At 35.2% G+C, this 24,045-nt stretch overlaps 1 long non-coding RNA gene across 1 annotated transcript in view; it reads left to right on the top strand.

The window, feature by feature from the left end:
- The first annotated feature begins 23,535 nt into the window (after positions 1-23,535).
- The window catches only part of LOC107853462, a 33,437-nt gene continuing 32,927 nt past the window's right edge, over positions 23,536-24,045 (top strand). Inside the window, exon 1 of the long non-coding RNA XR_001669769.2 lies at positions 23,536-23,691. This is a non-coding gene — a long non-coding RNA (uncharacterized LOC107853462). The remainder of the gene's footprint in view (positions 23,692-24,045) is intronic.

The raw sequence follows: 24,045 nt of genomic DNA, 5'->3' as shown, positions 1-24,045 counted from the left end.
CCAGTGTTCCATTGAGAATTCAGTTCTGAGTCTTTCAGTTGGGAGTAGAAACTAGCACTATCGGTTAAGTGACTACTTTCCATAGTTTTAGTTTCAGATTCAGTCTCAGTTTCCAAATCATTCTTCAGAAATCAAGACTGTCAGATACAGTCTTCTATCTTTATGAGGAACTTAGATAGTTCCGTTGATTGATGGACCATCCTGGCAGATAGGCTGGGTCACATATATAGTTAATTGATTCATATTAAGAGATATGCCACCAGACAGTCTTGATCACAGTATTAGATTACTATTGAATATTCTTATCGTCAGATTCAGATATAATCAAACTTCTTATCATTGATAATTGCTTCCAGAATAATCTGTGAGCAAAGTTGATCTCTAATTCTGTCAGTCGAAAGAAGTAAGCTTAGAGTTTAGTCCTTGATGTAAGCACATCGATATCCTCAGTTATCAGTATCAGATGAGTCAATAATTTAGTATCTCAATATTAGTAATGAGTTCAGTCTGCAGTAAAGCGGTATGCGAGTTTCAGTATCTAGAGTTGCGATAATTGTGTTCTGTTCTGTGCATTCATGTATGTGTTCTCATGCAGAATCTTTATGATTATTTAGTTTAGATATTATACATGCATGAGCCCTTGTATTACCTACCCCGTCTACATACTCGATACATTTTTATACTGACGCATTTGTGCTATGGTAGTATATTTGACACCATAGGTTCAGAGGCATATGATCCAATTTTTCCTCAGCAGTTTAACCCCAGTCAGCTGCAGTAGCAGTGAGTGTTCTTCCTTCAAGGATGAATTTCAGTGTACTTTTATTTCTTAAGACTTTGTTTATTTTCAATTGACGGAGTTAGTTGGGGACATGTCCCATCAACTCCACAGTTCAGACAGTTTAGAGGCTTTTCAGACGGATGTATTATTATTCAGTTTTCTGTATTATGAGTATTCATGGATGTGTTGAACCTTATGGCTAGTTTCCACATTTATTTTAGACATTGCGCAGTTACAGGTACAGTATCAGTAAAGGGTTAGTTTGTGGTCCTTCGGGGTCATAAGCATCGTGTGACATCTCGGGACGAGATCTCGGGGCGTTACACGTCACTTCTTCATTTCAAATCTCATGTACTACCTTAGCCTGATGGCATTCTTAACGGCTTATCAGAATTGTGATGACTTATCAGTGATGTCATCACACTTCTGCTCCAACTTTCTCACACTGTCTACAGTTGATGATGACTCTAATAACTTATCACAAATTTAATGACTTATCAGACAAGTCGTCAACTACACTTTCATGGCCACTTGTTCCAAGTTCACCTCTTTTGATCTTATTGTCTTTGGTTTTCTTGCATCTTTACTTTCCTTCAATATCAAAGTGGAAGCAATCAAAAATGGCAAAATTTGCTTAATACTTTACAATTATTTCTAGTTAAAAGCCTCAAATGTGTTAGCATTACCTCACACATCAGCCCGTGTTTGAGGAATGGCTCAGGAAATACATGTTCAAGTGGATGACTAGAAAACTTGGCCAATATGGAAAAGCAATGGTATGTGAGTTTTATGTTGTGTATCAGATGGAATTGAAAAGGAAAAATCCACAAGAAAACTTGTTGAGAGGTGCAAAGACGATATTAGACTTATTGATTCGAGATGTTTGGGTGAATATCTGAACTTATACAATCTCTCGAATATTACATGGGCCAGATTTTATACTTTTAGCAAACACCACAGAATTAGACTTTTGGGTAGAGGAGATTAATAAAGTGAAGGTGAAATAGATAAGTTCAGAAGATAAGCTTGTTCAATTCCGGCAATGGCTGGAATTATTTCTTTACTTTAGGAAAAGGCCCAAAGGGTAGTTGGTGGGGATGGAAATTCATCATCAATCAAGAAAAATAACCTGAACTTTTAGGCCAAGGCATGGTGGACCCTGGTTAGACACAGATTGAGCCTAAATTTTTCAAACAACATAGTGGGTCTAGATAAAGCGGGCCTGGTAACAGGCATAATGTTAGGCTACGAGATTGATATAGAAAAGTGGATAGCTCATGAGATCAGGGATGGGCCACTAGCACCGATACAGTATTGGCCTTCCCCTAGCTATTGACTTAGATATGCCTCAATGAATGAGTGCAAAAAATCTTAGATATCCATCAATTCTTGAGGTAAAAGTCCACTACATACTTGGGATTGATTCGAGATGTCACCAAACTAATCTCCAAGATGGACAAACTGGTAGATTTTACAGTTAATGATGCTTAAAGGGGCAAGGAGAAAAAGAAGACACTGAAAGAGGTGATACCCTTGCTAAGACTATCCAGTCTGAACCTCAGGCCTCAGATGTAGTAGGTATATCCAGTACTTCTAACCTACCATCTACTACGACACCACGACCATCCATAGCAAGGTCGGTTCTAGTCAGCTATGTAATGGTGTCACAATTATTTATGATTGAGAAAATGATGACGTTAAGTACTATGGAGACAAAATTAAGATTAATGGAAGAAGGAGTAAAATCATAGGTTGAGAGGAGGCTTGGAGAAGAATTAAGAATAATGCAAGATAGGTTTGATATATTCAAGCTGAGAATTACCCGGCAGCTTGAAAGGACCCAGTCCCTACTTCTAGCAGGTGTATAGGATGATTTAGTCGAGCTACAGAAATCAATAGAGAATTTTCATGAGAGTCCAATCCTCTCAATGCCGATTATTGATGAGATTTATAAAGAGACTATATTTGATAATATTTAGGCAGTTGATGATCCTACTACCATAAGTAATGTTTAAATTGAAGAGAGAGGTAGTAAGAAAAAAAGAACAAAATGAGAAAGAGAAGAACGAAAGATTAAGAGGTTGAGGCTTTGAAAAAGATGAGTGTGGAGAGCGAGTGGGTTAGAGAGATCAGGGCCCAAGAAATGGTGGAATAGGATGGTATTTGACATGACCCAAACTAAGGCATTGTCATAATGGGCATCCCAAGTCCAACAAGGACCGGAGACCACCCCCGATACCCAATCCAACCTCCAATCATATACCCTAAGCTGAATTAAATCTGAACATATAACAAGATAGAGTAATCATCAACTCTAATACTTTGGGATAGGTCAATGACCATGTCCAACCCAAAAAATTCTAACTAACAACCATAACCAAAACCAAAATAATAACCAAGTCCATATCCATAACATAATAAACTGGAAAAATCACAAATCAAAAATATTCATACGATATCAGCCTTAATACCAATACCAATGTCAAGGCTGACACCACTGCCGACACCAAGCATACCAACCCATAGTAGTCTCACAAAGCCTCTATCCAAAATCAAAACAACATCTGATTGGGACATGCCCCCGACCATAAGAAAACCAATGTCCAAGACTAATCAATGAAAACATAAGAAACTAAACCTAGAAATAGATACTTCCGATTGGGACATACCCCCGACCATAGACAAAACCAATGTCTAAGACTAATCAATGAAAACATAAAAAACTAAACCTAGAAATAGATACTTCCAAAATATAGAGGCTCAACACTTGAAGTCAACACAAGCTATTTCTAAAGTTTGATTTCTAAGTAAGAAGTGTAGTATGACCAACACCTACATCGCATGAGGATACATCATCGAATACACTTAGCGGTTGGAGCACCATTATGTAACTCAAGGATAAGGATAAATAGTTCCAACAAATCAATCAATGTATATACTAACGCAACATATACATGTACATATATTTATACCATGCCAGGATAGGGAAAAATATTAACATCAACTTTGAAATCATTAACCTGGGTTGTGTAGTATGGCAGTTTTAGAAAAAGGCACCCACGGGCTATATGGGCCTAGCTCTCCCCAAGCTGGAAGGCCCCTAATACGTGTAGCCACGCAAACCAAAGATTATCCAAATCTATATATGGCTATATAGGAGACTCGAACTTCCCAGTATAATCATGGTAACTTAAGCACTAATACATGTAGTAAGAGGGACTCAAACCTTCCTTTCATATGTTTATTTGGGGGACTCAAACAATCCGATCATAAGACACCTGCACCGGCTAGTGAGGTTTCCAATGTTAGTCCTTCGAACTCCACTTTCATAACCTGGCTACCCATCCCACTAACAAGCCTAATTTTAAAACTATCATTTCACATACACAACTACTAATCTAATTACTCAACCAAAGGTATTTCCCTGGCATCTTCATACAGCAACTACTTGCAAGTATACCACATACCATTACCATTATCTATCAACCATCTATTCATTAGACTTTACGACTCAAACCCATTATCTAACAAAGACACTTGTTCAATTCAAAGTTTAGGTAATCAAATCCATTGTCTAATAAAGACATAAATCAAGTTAATATTTAGGGATTCAAACCCATTTAACAATATAAACCACTAAGGTTACCATTTATATCATTACATATCCAAAAAGTCCATGGAAAAACTATTTACCAACCATTCATATTCATTAGTCTAATGCCTTAATTCAAAACATCATTAACGTGTGACTGGTTTATTCTTTTAGGCATTTTCACAAACACTTTGAGGGCATACTATTATCAAGGCCAAAATTAAGGTAAAAACCATCAAGTTTAGGGTAGCCCATGACCCATTTATTAAACCATCATTACCAAGAACCCACATGTGCAAACCATCGCAAAAAAAATTATATAAATACAAGTTAAACAAAGAGTAAACACTACTCAATCATATGCAACATAACCCTCAATTTTGGTTTTCAAAACCACCATTTAAGAATCATAGTCACACTTTAAAACATGAGATATTTGAGAACTAATAATGAGGGAAGAGTCACATGCCTTATTCAATAAGATTCATAAAAGAAACATGACTCTTAAGCCTCAAGATAAACACCTTTGAAGAACTATAGCTCCAATATTCAAGAGGGAGTTTAGAGAGTGTTTTGAAGTACTTGATCTTTCAATAGTGGATTATGATGGTCCAAAAAATATTTTAAGATGGGGGGACTTAAGGTTCTTAGGGTGGGAAATTTCTGAAATACCATCAGCTTAAAAGCTAAAAACTTGGCCGCAGGAGGGTACGAACCATCCCCCTAAATTGTACCCTAGGGTATGAGTGGTACCCTTATCTCATACCCTAGAGTCATATTGGACCTCCATACTAACAAACATACGACCACAATAGTCTAGTTTGTATCCTAATATATGAAAAGTACCCTCTAACACGTACCTTAGAAAGAATGCACTAAGCTAAGTTTAGCACATCATACGACCTCACCATGCACTAGGCTAAGTTTAGCACATCATACGACCTCACCATATACACCTCATACCCTAATATATGAGAGGTAAGATATTCATTCATACCTTGGGTAGAAACTAACAAAACCACACTGATTTACATATGAGAGGAGGGCCCTAACTCGTACAACATTATACTACTTGTATCCACAAGTCGTATGATATACAGAAGCTCAATGTTCAAGGATTTTCTAAGGTTCAAAACTAAGGTGTTTTAGTATGAAGAAACTGGCTAATATTGTTATGATAAGTAGTAGTACGTCACCACCACCTTAGCCATCTGTGAGTGTACTGGACAAAAATGGTGCCACTTTTGTTGAAAGAGTCTCGATGAATATTAGGACCATAGATGTTAAGTCCTGGACTCTATTTGAGGTCCTTCACACTGATTAGACTTGATTTTGCACCTAGCGCACCTAGGTATATTTTCTCCCCTTGTTTTGTATTTTTAGATGCACTGGGGATAGTTCTTAGGTATTTAGTTGGTGGTGGGGGTGTACCACATAGCCGCCATAACTTTTGGTATTCATGATTCTTTTCTCGTCAACTGCAGTTTGAATATTGAATCAGCATATTTTTGTGTTTTTATTGTGTTTTTGTGTTGTGTGATGCTCAATTAGAAAGAAATTTTGTACACAAGTCAGTAGACATGTTTTGAATAATTGTGATAAAGTTATTGAAGGTGTTTGAAAAAAGATTTGGACCCCTCCTAAAATTTTTTATGATGGTGTAATATGTGTATATGTTAGGGACTACTCTGTATCTGATAATGGCATTAGAATAGGGATGAAACAACTGCGACATATAATTGCATAACTGGATAAGTAGTAACTAGCAATGTGACCTTGTACAATATGTGTGTGAGTTGTTACTTAGTTCCCGGTGTATATGGAATCCAGAACTTGCCTAGTTGCTTTTTCATAGATTCTAGAGTGGTTGATTAGAAGATTATCATAGGCCATATTTTTTATTAGTCCACTTTAGACTAAATTGCCCAACCAAATGATATTTAAGTCCCTTGATCCTAATTTTTGATCCTTAATAGACCTATTTTTTGTTTACACTGATTCACCTTTGTATTTAGACTACAATGAACCTATTTTGGCCTTGGTCATCCTTGGACACTGTGCATCTCAACTCAGGTAAATTGCCTAAGTTGAGGGTTCATATAATAGGGATGCGTAGTATAAAGCAGGTATGAAGAAAATGTGTGAATAGAAAAGAAATTAAGTTTAGGTGTGGTAGAAAAAGAAAAGTGAGAAAACTATTAAAAATAGAAAAGATAAAGAAAAATAAAATTGTGAAAGAAAAATCCAAAAGAAAAGAATAAGAAACCATACCCAGTCCAAACAAGTAGAAAAAGGAATAAAAAGAGAGAAATAAGGGCGGAGTGAAGGAAAAGTGGAAAATAAGTGAACCGCAAAGTAATCATAGTGTCAAGGAAGATTAGTCACTAAAAAAATGCCAAAATATATCATATTAGAACCAAGACCTACGTTATAAGTCGAATAAATCCATATAAGTTATCCTAACCCTACTGTCAAAAAACTTAGGTAAAGAACATAAGGGCATACCTTTGTCACACGTATGGCAGGTTTGGTCACTACATTAAGGATTGTCTGATTCACCAGAAAGAATACAATAAATATGCTAGGCAAACCATTGATAAAGATAAAGGGAAGGGTCAAATTTAGAGACGGTTTAACAAGAAAGGTGAAGCAAATAGGATGGTAAGACAATTATTGGCAGCCTGCTGGGGTGATTCTTCTAGCGACTCAAATGATCTAGAACAAGTAGATGATGCTTACATGATGGTAATGGAAGTTAAAGTCTCAGTCATTGACTAACCGATTGCTATAATGGTTGATAGTGATGGTACGGGTGATAATCCTATTACTCTTCTTAACATTAAAGACAACCTAAAGGATTACTCTCTGACTAAATAGAGATCCCTTACATCTGTGTTGATTAACACTCTAAATAATCTAGACAAAGATAAAAAAATAAAGGATGCTATGGAAAATATGAGGAAAAGGTAATGCAGATGATCACTCTCAAGTGGATAAATTTACAAATGAGAAGGAAAGATTAAAGTAAGAATTGGTAAATAGTGAGGAAGAGATACTGGAACTGAGCATATAAGTGGCTGAGCAATAAGCCATTTGTTATACCCTTGCTAATGAAAATGATCAACTGAAGTAGAAAGTAGATGAGGCCTTAAAACAGGATGTCAAAGGTAAGGGTGAAGGAAGAAAAATTTAGTTTCAGTTGGAAGAAGAGATGAAAATTGTCAAGGATGATCTGTCAACCTCAATAGATAGAAATTTAGTTTTGAGGAAGAACTAACTGAGGTGAATACTAAACATGATAAAGCTTTCAAGTGTACTATCTATTCAAAATCCATGACTAATCCTCACAGCCAGAATGATGGTCCCAATTCCTTAGTAAAACTTGATAGGAGCAAGAATGTTGTTTCATATATAAAATATAGAGAGGAAGGCCACTCCAAATATAGGTGTTCTTCCAATAATGCAACCTTAAAGTATAAGAGAAGCTCCACAACACTTAAAAGAAGAAAGAAGAAACTGTAAAACTAGACAAAGAAAAGGTTAATCTCTTCTTTGTCACCTTTTTTGGAACACAGGATCAAATGTGTTCCCAAAGCTGACAAATGAGAAATGATAAAGGAAGGAGAATGAGGGAGCACCAACACAGTTGATCCTGATAGTTATTCAGAGCACACTAAAGAATAGTTGAAAATGCCTTTTGCTAAATAATCTTGGTGGAGACTTGCCTCCCCAATAATTAGATAAAAGATAAGAAGATTAGGTAACTGATTAGGTAATAATCAAAGGATATTTGGAATTTGCATGAATGTAGGAGACACTCATTACCCCACCTCTTCCACTTATGACTATCAATTGATAAGCAGGTATCTAGGTTGGATAATGTATTATGTGTCTAATTCAGTTTCATATCCTTTCAAATATACACCCATGACAAGTAGGAATAGTTATGAACAGAGTAGTGAGACAGCATAAGTCACAACCTTTAACATTGTCTTGGGACCAGATTCCTAATTATGTAACATTTTCAACTCTCAAATAATGACTATTTTAAATGTTTAATAATTGTACCGCATCATTCTCCTGCCCTCTCAAAAAGTTGTCACTAACCTTTAAACCCAATGGATGTGTCCATCTGATCAAGCATATCCCATTAGATTCTTTATATTGTTCGATCCTAACCATTCCGTTGTGCTATATCTTAAGTTTAAAATCAAATGAAATCTCTTCTTACCTTAAAACTCTCTCACTCTAAAAATCTCATTAATTCCATAATTGATCTACAACGTTTCTTCTCCCGTTTTTCTCTGACCTTCTTCATTTAAAAGAAAGGCATTTTGTATTTATTTTATCCCTAAGGAAAATGATAGGAGAACTAAGTCTCCCAAACCTAAGGACTGAGCTAACCAAATGAGAAACTTCCTTAGAAAGAAAAGATAGAGAGATAAAATTTATGTTTGAGGGAACTAGTGAATCTAATGATGAGTTACTTGAGTTGGACATTGTGAAACATTATATTAATACTACATTTTATGAAAGAAGAGCAGAGGATGAAGTCGAGACAAAAGGAATGGAGCTTTTGGTTATAAAAGCAAAACCAATACCCTCATCCATTGGTAAAAGAAAAAGATTATATCAAGTCATTGTCAAGAAATCAAGCTCTGGATCCTACTTGTCTAGAGAGGAAAAACTTGAGTTTCTCAACAATCAAGAAGTTCTAGGCGGCAAAACATTTGACCTTGTTGTGATTAATATGGAAAAAATGAGAGAATTTCTAAAGATGATGAAAATTCAAAATTGGGAACACTTATTCGCTTTTGGTATGTCTCATGTGTATAAGAAGGAAGTGAAGGTGGTTTATTATAAGTTGGAGATCTCTTCTGATGGCTTATACCTGAAATCATAGGTAAATAGTATGGATATAGCACTGAATGAAGCAACACTCTCAAAAATCCTCGGTGTTCCAACTATGGAATTAGGTCTGTCAATTCAGAAAAGGAATCTCTTGAGTTTTTAAAACTCTAAGGTGTTAAAGATAGCAATAATTGGACTCTTAAGGAAGATTTTTTGTTATTGCTTGATGTAATACCCCGTACTTCTACTTAGCTTGAAATCATCCCAAGTATGTTAGAAACTTAATTTGAAAGATGAATCCACTTTTATATGCATGGTATTTTTAATATTTTCACTTTTTGTCATGTGGAAAATCAAATTAGCTTTTCCACGATACCAATTTTGTCCAAATCCAGTATTAGGGTAGAAAGTTATGGCCGTTTTACAAAAAGCAGTAAAAACTACCTAGGTACGACGATGAGGGTCGACAAACTGTCGAGCTAGCGATAGACCGTCGTAGCGGAGGCAATGAGACCATATTCAACCAAAGGCCGATGGCACAGGCTGATGGACCATTGAGCTAGCGATAGACCATCGCCCAACTCATTGCAGCAGAGGCAGTGAACCCCTATTCTGCCTAGGTACGATGGTCAGGACCGACGGACCATCGACCCAGCGACGGACCATCACACCCACCATCGCATAGTTCATTCAGTTATTTTAAAGTCATTTTTAAAGGGTAATTATGTATTTTCCACTAGTTCTAACCACTGATTATTTATGACCAAGGCTCATAAGTTCTATATCCATCTACAACATCAAATTAGGGTTTTCTCTCAAAGATAATCCCCAAGAACAAGATCCAAATAATTCTTCAGGAAACTAACAAATTCCAAGTTCTTCAAGTCCAGGAACTTCTATAAACTCACAACCCAGGTATGTCATGTGTTGATTCATGGGTCCCTTTCACCCATGAAGCTCAAGAATCTCTTTTTAGATTCCAAGATTTGTGTATTTATGAATGTACATGATTTAAATTGAATTGAACTTCATATTCATGATGTTGTGGGGTTTCGATTCATGTTTGAAATTACATATTCCAATGATTAACCCTAGGATGTGGTGACTTGCATAATAATCATGATAAACCCATAAATTTGTATCCTTGATTATTATATGTGTCGATGATTGTATAACCAAAGCATGCTCCCCATGTGTTCGATTGAATGCCTATGGGGAGGAAAAGTGCCATACTAGTATAATAATATGAAATTCCCATTTATGTACAAGTTTATGCATGTCCAGTGTTTGATGAAATGTCTTAGTCAATAAGTTATGGATATATGTGTGGCCATTGTGGTGCTTTATAACTTGTACTTCATGAATTCTCCAACTTATTGTATTATGGATTGTGATGTTGGTCATGTATTCAAGAAAGTTATGCTTTATCATTTTCATGCTATCTAGTCCTGGGTGTACATGTACCCGACAATTAGCTGTGTACCTAGAGCGAGTGTCATGTTTTCAAGACTCTCAGTCGAGCAATGTTCATAGAAATTTAGTCAGTCATGTGACTCAGGAAAACTCAGTAAACTCAGTAATCTCAGAAACCTCAGAAATTTAGTAATCTCAATAGTGTTCCATCAGTCAACGAAACTCAGTTAACTCAGTCTAGTTAGTTTAGTTAATCATGTTTAGTTTCTCTCCAGATGGGAGTATAAATTAATACCAAGCGAATCTAAGGATGGGTACCCACCTATTATATGAGGGTATGATTCTTAAAAGCAATCCTTGTGTCCTAGAACTACATGACCAGCATAGGTTGAGACTATTGCATTGTAGTTTGATTCTTAAAAGCAATCCCACAATTGCAGTTTCACTATTAGGCTTCAAAATAGAACTCAGAAATCAGAACTGTCAGATACAGTCACCTATCTCAGTACGAAACTCAGATAGTTCCATAGATTCATGGACCACCCATTAGATAGGCCTAGTCTCTCATAAATTTAATCAGTATCAGTACTAATAGATCCAGAGATCACCCATCAGATAGGCCTGATCTCAGTCTCTAGTTCAGTTGATTATTCTCATTATCAGATTCAGAGATCTTCCGCTAGATAGGTCTGATGTCAAACATAATCATTTATTGTCATTGATAGTAGATACAGGGATCATCCATTAGAGAGGTTTGATCTCAGATTTAGTCAGTCAATTATAGCAAGCTCAGAACTCAGTTATTGATATGAGTAGATTCAGTTAATCAGCTTCAGTATCATTAATTTCTGAGAGCACTCCCTAGATAGGACTGTTCTCAACTTCAGTACTCAGTTATCAATATCAAAAGTTTTAGTTTTTCAGTATCTCAGTATTAGTAGTGAGTTCAGACATCAATAAAGCAGTACCCGAGTTTTAGTATTCAGATTCATGATGATTTCAGTTATGGTTTGTGCATTCATGCATATGTCCTCATTCAGTCTCTCATGATTATTTTGATAAGTACTTGTTCATACATAAGCCCTTGCATTTAGTCTTACCTCATCTTTCATACTCAGTACATTTCCACGTACTGACGCATTTGCGCTATGGTGTTTTACTTTACACCATAGGTTCAGAGGCATGAGATCCAGAGTACCCTTAGCATCTTTTTCCCAATTAATAGCAATAGACGTAGCAGTGAGTCCTCTTCATTTGAGGATGATCCTTATTTTATTATCATATCAGATCAGTTTATTTTCAGTAGACAGAGTTAGTTGGGGACATGTACCATCAACTCCACAGTTCAGACAGTCTAGAGGTTTTTTGGATAGATATATCAGTATTATGTTTTCAGTTTTGAGTAATTTAGATGTTTTGAAACTTATGGCAAGTTTTCCGTCAGTTTTCCACATTTATTATATTACGCAGAGCTTAGGTACAGATATCAGTAGAAGTTTAGCTTGTGGTCCTTCAGGATCATGAGCACCGTGTAACGACTAGGGGGTAGTCTCGAGTCATTACACCTGCACTAGGAGTAAACGCAGTCCCCTAATTCCATATGATCTTGAACTTGAGAGGACTTTCAGAAAGTGAAGAAAAATAATTAATGTAAGACATGATGGAGTTTATAATGAAGGAGTTTAGGATATTGTAGAGGAAGCTATTTCCCAAATGCTAGATAAAGAAAATCAAGGAAATAAAGTTTCTTGTCAGGCAGTTATTGTTATGCATGCTAGACAAGAAGAAGCAGATCATTTGGCTACTGATTAGGAACAAGCATGGTAAAGAAGGAATATGGGTCCCCAGCACCCCAAGCATTATATTCCCTAGTTTGATAATACAAATAATGATGTAGGTTTTGAGGATGTAGATGAAATAGGTTTTATTATTGTAACGCCCTGAGGCTACCTCCTAGTCGTCACACGGTGCTTAGGACCACAAGTAATCCCAAGCTAACCCTTGTACTGGCATAATTCATGAGCAACTGAATAAAATACATAAGTCTGAAAGAATAATGCGAAAGATAAATCTTTTCTGGATATGATTAATACAAAACTATATTGAAATGATTACAACTCTAATTCTATAAAATAAAACTGGAATTAAATATATTCAATCTACAGACTATCTATGAAGCCTCTACTAGTATTGATTATAGGTAGCCAGACCTAATGAATCCAATAGGATTTCTGCCTGTGAAAAATCCAAGTAGATCTGGGATTACTTAAGGACTGCTCATCAAGGTACTACTGATGTGAAATATTCTATATTAAACATGCTGACTACTCAGTATGAAACCTTCACCTTGAAAGAAGGAGAAACAATCAAAGAAATGTATACAAAATTCACTTCTTTCACAAATGAGCTTCTCTTCTTTGGAGAAGTGATTCTATTATATAAGCAAGTGAGAAAGATTTTAGTGTTCTATCTAAGTTCTAGGAAAGCAAAGTTGATGCTATAACTAAGGCAAGAAACATGAAGACCCTCACTATAGATGAACTGATTGGAAATCTAAAAAACCATAAGCTCAAGAAGCAGCAAGGGCTAGAGAAGAATAAAGAAAAAAAGAAAGAATCTCGAGCATTGAAGGCTTCAAAACAAAATTCAGAAGAAGAGGACACTGATGTTGAATATTTGGCAAAAAGAATTGTCAAAGCCATAAGGAAAAGTGGTCAGTTCCAAAGAAGAGGAGGCATTAGCAAAAAAGGAAGCAATGTTGAAGTGAGTCACAGATGTGGAAGTCCTGAGCATTTCATTAAGGACTGTCCTATCCAAAAAATAGATAACCAAGAATACCTCAAGACTAGAGGTGACAAAGAAAAAAATAGAGACCAGGTCCTTCAAAATTAAAGAAGGAGAGATGTAGCTGATTGTACAGTAAAGTAAGCTCTGGTAGTATTTGGAGATTCTTCTAATAAATTTGATATAGATAAAAAGTCTGGAGATATGTCTATGATAGCTTTCGAAGATAATCCAGTGATTACATATTTGCCTTCATGGAAAATACAGAAGCTTGATGAAAAATTAAAGGACTCCTAAAAGTATCTTATGATTGCACTTTAAAAGTATGAGGAGTTAGAAAGAGAACTGATCCATTTTAGGGAAGAACTTAAAAAGTCCCTACAATGGACTTCATCCTCATAGATCCTTTCTAACTTAACTGGTCAAGGAGTTAATAATCATAAAGTCCTTAGTGTCAGTATAAAACTCAATCACCTGGGTGTCAAGGCAAGGTTGTTCAATATGTTAGAAACAAAATCCACAAATCTTTATGCACTCACTGTAGAAAAGATGGACACAGAAAGGAAAACTATCAAAGTTGGAATAGAGAAAGAATGATCAATGTTAGATATATCCAGCAGGGGAATACCTATCATAAAGGTTTTACACCTTCAAATATTATGAAGAAGTTCTCATTACCTATATGGGCAAAGAAGGATTTGATCACACCTTTGTCCTCTTACTGGGAACTCAAACTCAAGTGGGTTCCTAAATCTTTCAAATTATTTTGTTTATAGGAAGGAGAAAGGGTTTGTAGTTAGAATTATGTTCTTAATATGTAATTGTTCAGGGCTATGACTTAAAGGTCTGATTGTATTCTCTCTCTTAAGACACTCTAAGGTGGAGTTGTCTTATATGGAAAAGGTAAAAAGAATCAAAAAAGTTATATGTGTGGGCTACACCTCAAACAGAAAGATGTTGATGAAGATGAGGGTCAAGGACAAATTTGATACAAAGGGGAGTTATGGCAGTTATAGTGATCCAAGAAATCGGTCACAAATATCAGCTCAAGTAGAAGAACCTCAAGAAGTCTCTAGTCAAGATTTCACAGGAACCTAATCCCAGTGGTATTAAACTTAGAAGGTCAAACTGGAAGCATATGTCTTCCTTTCCCCAAGACATTCTAACTTCACATTTAGAGATAAGAGTTCAAACAAGAGCCTAAGTGAGCTAAAAAGGGTGAAAAATACTTTGAGTGATGCTAGCTAGTTCAAAGTAATGTAGAAGGTACCTTGGATATTTAAAGGATGCTAAGTATGGGACCTGGTACTCATACCTTTTCATAGCAAATTTTGGTATGAAGTTGTGTATTGAAACTAAAAAGTTGCGTTTGAGATTGATCAAATTAATCAAACCTACTGGATGTATTAGTTTCTCTCCTCAAATTTGTCTATGATAAGAAGACAAGTATCCTTAGTAAAATAGATGCATATTGGTCTAACTCAGTATCATAGCTTAATAGGTATACACCCATGGGAAAAACTTTAGAGAAGAAAAATGTGACATCCATAAAGTTGAGGATTCACTCAAAAAAAGAGGGAACTAGTCCCATCTCTCAACTTAGTATCATGAATGTGTAATTTTTTTGTTCTGACAGAAAAAGCCACTTTCTCTCACTGTGCCAGAAATTTTTCTAATACTAAATGGAGGGACAAGTTGCCCTAAAAATTGAAATTTATAATATCTCATTCTCTCAAAACGTCTCTCACTATGCTTATCAGTCTCTAAAGTCCTGCTCTATAAAAAAACCTCTCTTATCAAAAACAAAAACAAAAAGAAATTTATCCTCAAGTAGTGCTTTTGTGTTAAGAATCTCCAAATGGACACAAATTGCCCATTCTCATCCTTTCCAAGGACTCTGATCTTAGTATAGATAAGAATCCTATCACAAATCTTATGGAAAACCAACTCTCATCAGCAACCCTTTCAAAGCCAAACACTTTCTTTACTCAACTTGTTGATGAAGATTCATCCCTTAAGACTTAAAATTTTTTTGGTAGAATGTAAATGGATGATGCCTGGGTTGCTAAAAATCTCATCTTGATGTCAAATAGACCTGTAAAGAGAAAAATTAGTCCTAAGGACAAAATGTCAGTAAGATAACTGGAATTTCAGGGAAAAGTTGGGAATTTTTACTGAGAACCAAGTTTCTAAAGGACCAGGTCCTAGAAAGAGGAAAAATACTAAAAAAGAACCCATTAGTATTTCTAAAAAAAATTAAACTAAAGAAATAAGGGAAGGTTATGTCTAAATAAGTGAAAACAGGTTTTTGAGAAATCAAAAGGTATTAACTGGAAGGATTTTAGACTCAAGACTATTAACAGAACCTGGTATGTTGAAATTAGTTGAGCGGGTAAAACATTAAGGTTGGATACATCTTATGGAAGGACCTATTCCCATAGTCTTTGATGAGGTAGTCAGGGAATTTTATTCCACACTGGAGTTTTCTAAAGGCAAAATGAAGATGACTAGTGTAGTTCAAGGGAAGAAGTTGAATATTAATGTTGCACTACTTAGGAGAATTCTGGATGTTTCCATATGTGGTGTGAGGACTATCTCAAGGAAACAACCATAAATAAAGTTTTTAGCTACTACATCAAAGGTTAAAGGTAGATCTATGGCTGCAGTGAATAAGAAATCACTCAAGAATGAGTTGCAACTGGTCTTTGATTTTGTAAACAAAGTAGTTTTTCCCAGATCACAAACAAGGTGCTTTAGCTACTAAATTATATGTCATGGAATGTCTTAGTAGTTTTGAGTTCATTAGTTTACCTATATTGATGATGGAACACATACACAAAGTTGTTCTTAGGAAAAAATGGCAAACATGGCATGCCTTATGGATACCAGTTAAATAAAGTGTTTGATCACTTTGGTATTGTCTATGAGAATAGAACTCCTGGAATTGTATTACAAATGGTTGGTATGAAGACGCTGGTCAAAACTGAGTGTGTGAAGAAGAAATCAAGTACCAAATATCACAAGGAGTTCAGCAAAAAGATAGAGGAGTTACCACTTAATATAGCTACTAAGGATGCAGGGATCAGCAAATTAAACTTAATAATTCAGCATCAAACTGATGAGGGTCCAAGTGTCACTGATGAGCTTAAAATTAAGAATACTAACCTAAGGAAAACAGTCTCTACCTTGACAGATGAAGTTCTTAGCTTGAATATCGAGATAAGGCATTTAACTAAGGAATTGTTGCACTATCATGAAACAAAATATAATAACCTAGCTCTACTTCTTTAAACCATCCTTCTAAGTCCCTCTCCTATTTAACCCTTCTTGTTTTCTTTGGCTTTTTCTTTGGAAAATTTAAATACAATGATACTTATCCTCTACATATGAATGAATCTATATTTATATGTTTCATGTATTTCCTTTTTCTATTAAAGTTGTTCTTCATGTTATTGTTGCCCCAGTGGCCATGAGTTAACTGAATTGTGCTTATTTTACTCTCGGTTTACTATTTTCACTTATTAATGATGCCAAAAGAGGGAATACTGATTTCATGTAGGATGTACTAGGTACCAAATGTGTAAATATTGAATTATAGATGTGTATGGCATATTGATAGGGGAAGTATATGATGTGCTAAATAGATGGTATGAAGGCATAGTAATAAGGGGAAATGAGTATAGTGACCATGTCCCTAAGTTGCATGATGATGAGAGCATGATAATTGAATGATATGGGAACATTCATCTTCAGTAGTGGTAATCACTCTGATTAAATGGGATAGATCTATGCAGATGCTCAAAAGAATTATGGTTTTTAACCATCGTCAAAAAGAAGGAAATTGTTATATCTTGTTTCGATGATGAGCAGCTTAAAATAAGGGAAAGGTACCTGTATCTTCAAGACTAAAGTACAGTTGGCACGTCTTTTTGGATAGTTTTGTCATCTAGTGTAATAAACTATGCAGGTATTCCTTGTACTATTTAGAACACCTACTCCAATTAAATTTTAACCCTAATCATTACTCTACTATAAGAGCTCAGTGATTCTAATCAATTGATAGTTTTTGAAAATCCTAAAAGTTGAAGAGTGAAAGAAGCAAAATCCCAACTTTCAACATTGCTCAAGTTCTAATTTCTTGTATGTGCTGAAATAGAGTGTGTTCTTTAGTCAATCTTGAGTATGTAACTGAATTACTCAGTTTATAAGAGTAATGTTCTTTATTTCTTTCTTTAAGAGTTCTTAGGTAGAGTTACCTAAGCTTAAAACTGGTTAAAATTAATTAGTGTTGAGGGAGTCTTGGTAGAGTTGTCAAGGTAAGGTTGTAGTAGACTTACTTTAAAAAGAAGGAGCCTAGAGTTAGGTTAAAGTTCCAGGCTGTAATCAAGAGATTAATTATACTGAACTTTTGAAGAGCTTGTGAGGGAAAGCCATGGTTTTTCCTCCCTTGAGCAAGGATGATTCCACATTAAATCTTTTGTACTTTAAGTTTCCTGGACTACTTTATGTTCTTGGTTAATTTACTATTTTATTTCCTGTGACTGATTTTGAGAGACTTGGCCCCTCACAGTGTGGTGCGACTCCCAAGGTTTAACATATAGAAATGGATTATATATTTTGTGTGGGTGTTGTGATCCTAAATAAAGTAATCCTAGGGTAGAGGATTTGCTCTCTAAAGTATTTCAGGGGGTGGATAGAACTTATGAAAGCCTTAAGGAGATCTGAGCAAATATTTCTAAGCTAAATTAGAAGGTGGAGTCATACTTTACCACTATTAAGCAACTTAAGAAGCATTTTGGCAAAATGTATATGGCATTAAATAAATGGCAGAAAGGTAATCTTACAAGTAATACTATCCAAAATCTAAAAAATAATAGTCATTGCATATTTGTGACTGCCAGAAGTAGAAAGATAATTACTGATCCACCTATACTCATAGGTTTTGATGATATGGTTAAGCCTGGGGTGATTGATGTTAAGAAAGTGTCTACATTTGAGAATTATTTAGTTGACGAGAATAAGTTGGAAAATCCATATCTAGTTGCTACAAAGAAGACTGTGGCTAAAAAGGGAAATACAAAGGAGGTCTCATATATTTTGGCTAACATTGAAAGACCTCTCCCACCTTTACCACAAAGGTTGAATAAGAAACCTAAAGAAGGGAAGGATAATAAGTTTTTTTTTATGTTGAAGCAATTTTCATAGAACATCTATTTGTTTGAGGCACTTGAGAAAATTCCTTGGTATGCCAAGTTTATGAAAGATCTTGTGAAGAAAAAAAGGAATGTTAGTTTTAATCCTATTGATAATTTGCACCACTATAATGCTTCCCGTTCTCTTGTGTAGAAAAAAATATCCTAGAGCTTTCATAATTCCATGACCATTGAAGTGTTTAATTTTGAAAAAGCATTGTATGACTTGGGAGCTAGCATTAATCTGATACTACTAGAAGTATTTAGACATTGGGGTTAGCAGCATCTAAATAAACTTTAATGAGACTTCTTATGGTGGAAAGCACTATAATGAATGTTGTGGGAGTTATATATAATGATTTAATGAGGGTTTAATCCTACATCTTTCCAATTAATTTTTTATCCTTTATTATGAAGTTGATTTTGAGATTCCATCAACTTAGGGAGACCATTCCTTGCAACCTAAGGATCTTTAGATGATATGGAAACTAGTTACTTGAAGTTTTAGTTTAATTTTTCGTAGATGTGTCCCAAAGATTAAGAGAATGGGTATTGTAATGACAAGACTTGATTGTATGACAAGACTTCATTCCATGGTTATTAGATTTTGTTAATTATTTGGTAAGTGGTGTAGTGCCTAAGGAGTTATCAATTTAATAGCAGAAGAATGTTATGCATGTTATACAAAAAATTTCCTAGATAAGGCATACTTTCTTAGGATTTGTATGGATGGGATGATTCGTAGATGTGTCCCAAAGATTAAGAGAATGGGTATTGTAATGACAAGACTTGATTGTATGACAAGACTCGATTCCATGGTTATTAGATTTTGTTAATTATTTGGTTAGTGGTCTAGTGCCTAAGGAGTTATCTTTTTAATAGCAAAAGAACGTTATTCATGTTGTGCAAAAAATTTCCTGGATAAGGCATACTTTCTTAGGATTTGTGTGTATGGGATGATTCGTAGATGTGTCCCAAAGATTAAGAGGATGAGTATTGTAATGGCATGTCATTCATCCCCAGTTTGAGTCATTATAGTGGTGTGTGAATAGCTCATAAGATTTTGAAATGTAGGTACTATTGGCCTATCATTCACCATGATGATAATGACTTTGAAAGATCTTATGACCAATTCCAAAGACAAATGAACATCTCATGAAGGCATGAGCTACCATTAACCCTGATTCTATAAGTTAAGCTATTTAACTTTTGGGGTATTGATTTCATAGGTCCATTTGTGAGCTCATATTGTATGAACTACATATTGGTTGTTTTTTATTATGTCTTAAAGTAGGTGAAGGCAGTTGCAATTCAAAACAATGAAGGGAAGAGTGTGACAATATTTCTAGAAAGGAATGTGTTTTCCAAATTCAGTATGCCAAGAGACATGACTTTTTATGGGAGTTCTCACTTTTGTAATCATCTATTCAAGGCCTTGGTTAAAAATATAGTGTGAATCATAAGGTGGAAATATTTTTCCATCCTTAATCAAGAGGGAAAGTTGATCTTTCCAATCGGGAGACCATGTCCATTTTAGCAAAGATTGTGAATGCCAATAGAATGGACTGGGTTAGAAAGTTAGATAATTTATTATGGGCTTAACAAACATCATTTAGGACTCCTATTGGTTCTTCTCCATATCAAATCCTGTATGGCAAAGCATGCCACTTGTAGTTGAACTTGAGCATAAAGCATTGTAGGCACTTAAAAGGTTAAATCTGGCATGGAGTGATGTGGCAAAGTTGAGGCTTGAGAAATGGAATAGGATGGATGAACTTCATCTTAAAGCATATGAAATTTTATACTTTTATAAAGAGAATATGAAATCAACATGAAAAAAATTAAGAAAAAAGAGTTTAATGCTAGCGATATGGTCTTTTTATTTGATTCTAAGCTTCTCTTATTTCCTGGAAAGTTGAAGTCAAAATGGAGGTGACCTTATATAGTTGTGACAGTGTTTCCTTATGGTACCATTGAGTTTGAAAATACTGAGGGCAAGAAGTTTAAAGTGGTTTGCCAATGATGAAATAGTATCCCGGTGATGTTGACAAGGTAAAGGTCAAGGTGATATGTTAGTTTTGTCTTGATGAAGTCTAAGTAATCAAGACACCTGAGTCAAAATCAAGAAAATTGAGTTATGTTGTGATGATAAATTAGCTGCTACATTAGAAGTAACCTATTGATTAGTTTGGTGAAGTCTGAGTAACCAAATTAGCCACATTATACCGCGATGTTAAAGGCGTTGCTTTAGATGTAATCAAAGGATTTTGTTTTTTAATTAAATTTTAGTGTATAGAACAAGTTAAAGTGTGATTAAGCGTGTAGGTGATTATGAACTCAAAAAAACAAGAAGAATTTATGGTGCACAGTCCTAACAGCCATCCCAATGAATCGTAGCCTATGGAAATTACTCATAAGATGATTCATAGCCACTGGGAGTAGAAATTACAATATTATAATCTTGCAGAATCCCAACCCCATGACTCTCAGAATAAGTGACAGTGATTTATTGGGTCTCATAATGGAACACCGCCTTAAGCCATAGGGATCGAAGAGGACAACCAAGGTAAGTATATTAACTTGTATGCTACTGGTTCATGGCATGGATCATAGCTAGTGGCAATGAGTTGTAGGGTCCGTCATAGTCATTAGGTAAAAGTTGGTTATAAATTTTTAATAATACAACCCAACCTGACCAATTATTCTATCTAAAATCTAACCATATCGATTCTACTATGATAGCACACCCAGGGGAAAAGAAACATGGCAACAGAAACCCTCGAAAGATAGTACAATCCCACCAATATAACAAACTTAGTGCAGTTAAGTTTTTACTATTTTGAAATTTATTTTCAAGTTTTAATGGACACCCCTCCTAAAAACCTCAGTTAGACTGTGTGTTGTATTTATGATTATCTACGGCCTTATTGGATCTCATTATAGATATAATAATTATGGCTTAAACAATGCATGAACTAGATAGGTAATGGCTGATGGTGTGACCCTGTTCTATATGAGTGTGAGAGGCTTACCTAGTTTGGTAGTATATGTTCAATCTAGAACGTGACCAGTTAGTATTGCCTAGGTTATAGGATAGTTGGTTAGGAAAGCATTATAGCCCATTTTTTAATAGGCCATTGTAGCCATAATGCACCACTTAAAAAAATTAAGCTGCCTTAATCCAAAGTTTGAGCCTAAATTGACCTATATCTTCTATTAGTCTATCCCCTTCTATTTCTACTTACAATGATCATGTTATGGCCCTAGTCCTTCCTCGGATAATCTGTACCTCTACTTAGTGAAACTGCCTAAATTAAGGATAGCTATCATACTGATGTACAGCATAAAATGGGTATGAAGAAGAAGTTGATACAAAAGAGAAAAATGATATGGGTATGGTAAGAAAAAACATGAAAAGGAAGTGAGGAATAAAAAAAAGAAATAAGGAATAAAAAGAAAAGCATATTTGAAATCTAAAGAAAAGCAAAGAATAATAAGGGAGAGAAAAATAAACAAAGTTGAAGTAGAGCCAAGAGAAGTGTAGTGCCAAGGAGGGTTACGTCACTGTATCCATAGTTACCATACCCATCCCCAAGCCTATATTATTTGCCGGTAAATATCCTATAGTGATCCTAATCCAATCGTTCAAAACACTAAGCCATAGAAAATAAAGGAAAGCCTATTGTATTTCGCGCACATTATTAGAACTTCATTGTGAGAGTAAGTTCCTTGATCTAATACCTATTTATATTTGTATATATATACTGTAAGCATGTAGAATTTCTTTGTTATAAGGGCACACGTGTTGTAATATTGGTTGCTATTTGTTTGGGTAATGTCATTTGCATATATACTTGATTTTTTGTTCATAATGTAATCACATCTATTTGTCCTTTTGTGCTATGGTAATGGGTTGCTTGTTTACACATAGTGGTTTTTGAGTTCTTGTGTAGGAGGGTCGTTGAAAATTTATGCTAAGAAGAATTGGATTGACTACGGTAGGTTGTACATGTTTCTCTTAGTTAAGCATCGATGTTGTTGTGTTATTTCATTTCCTTGAGGACCTGCAAGCATTCTAAGTTGAGGGTGTTTACATTCCATGGTTTTATGGAATTTTGATGATTAAAATAAGGAAAATATGTTAATCCTTAGGCTTATTTATACGTATATGATGTGTTTGTGATAGTTTTGTAGGGAAATAGATCTTAGGGGTAACTGAATGAAAAATAATATAAAATTAACCATGTAAAGGAAGTAAATCTTGCCCAAGACTTGTTGGTTCGTGATATAAGTTGTGGCCTGAATCGCTGCGCTAATAGTGAAGAACTTCTGGAAGTTTAAAGATTAAGTGTTGACTACAACTATGGGGTATGAGCCATTATAAGAGGCGATGGGACATAGGGTGACCCATGCTAATATCATGGTCTAAGATTTCCATAAAGGTGTAACCTCTTCCTAGTGGCAATGACTACTCCATATGAGTTGTTGCCTCAACTCGTCCTGACCACATTTCCTCAAAGTTCTAAAAATTGCAAAAGTTGACCCATATGGAAACGGATCACCCGAAGAGCTGTTGGGTGTTCATACAAGTACTAGAGATGTATCCAGCATTCATGAAGACTAGGCAATGAATTTTCATTAACACGTAATAAGGTGGAGTTAGACACTATGACTCATTGCCAAGTTGGTCACCACTGCCGACCTAGTTTTGTAATTTTATTTAGGTCATGATTTGTTTTGTATCTTTTTCTTAAATAATTTTTTTAATGAATGTTGTTACTAAGCCACCATTTATTATAAAATGGGACAAAAAAATACTTACGACCCAATTTTCTAGGCCCAATAGAAATATTAGGTAAACAAAAATCCAACTAAAGAAGTAAAAACCAACTAAAAACACCAAGAAAATCTAAAAAGGGAAAGAAAATTTACAATCCTCCACAAGTTTCCAAGTCAGATTCCAATTTCTCCACCCTCCAAGATCCAACTTGGAGTTGAGAGTTGTTGTTGATCAATTCCTATTGTGAAGATATGTTGGGCATCTTCTTACTGATGAACCATAGACGGCCTTCCTCAAGGTAATGTTGTGATGCCGATCTGATCTAAGAACAAGCAGGCATAGATTTAAGGCATTAAAAATCATATTTTGAGCAAAACCAACAGACCTAGGTCGATTACACCTAACACACCAAATTATTCTCACTAATATCGTGGAATTGAGTTTGGAGAAAACTTTTTTGACTTCTCATAGGTGTATTATCATTTCTGATCTCCATACCATTAAATTCATTAGAAATGTAGGAATATCAGAGTTACCTAACTTTCTACGTTAATCTATGACTATTGGAGTTACCTAACTTTATAAGTTAACCCCTAAGATATACGAATCTTCCTCAATAGGTTGATCCCCCACCAAAAGTTGATACCATTGT

Source organism: Capsicum annuum, chromosome 6, assembly GCF_002878395.1.
Source record: "Capsicum annuum cultivar UCD-10X-F1 chromosome 6, UCD10Xv1.1, whole genome shotgun sequence".
In the NCBI taxonomy this organism is placed as follows: domain Eukaryota; kingdom Viridiplantae; phylum Streptophyta; class Magnoliopsida; order Solanales; family Solanaceae; genus Capsicum; species Capsicum annuum.
The sequence above is the reverse complement of the archived record's forward strand: the minus strand, read 5'-3'. Positions and strand labels throughout refer to the sequence as shown.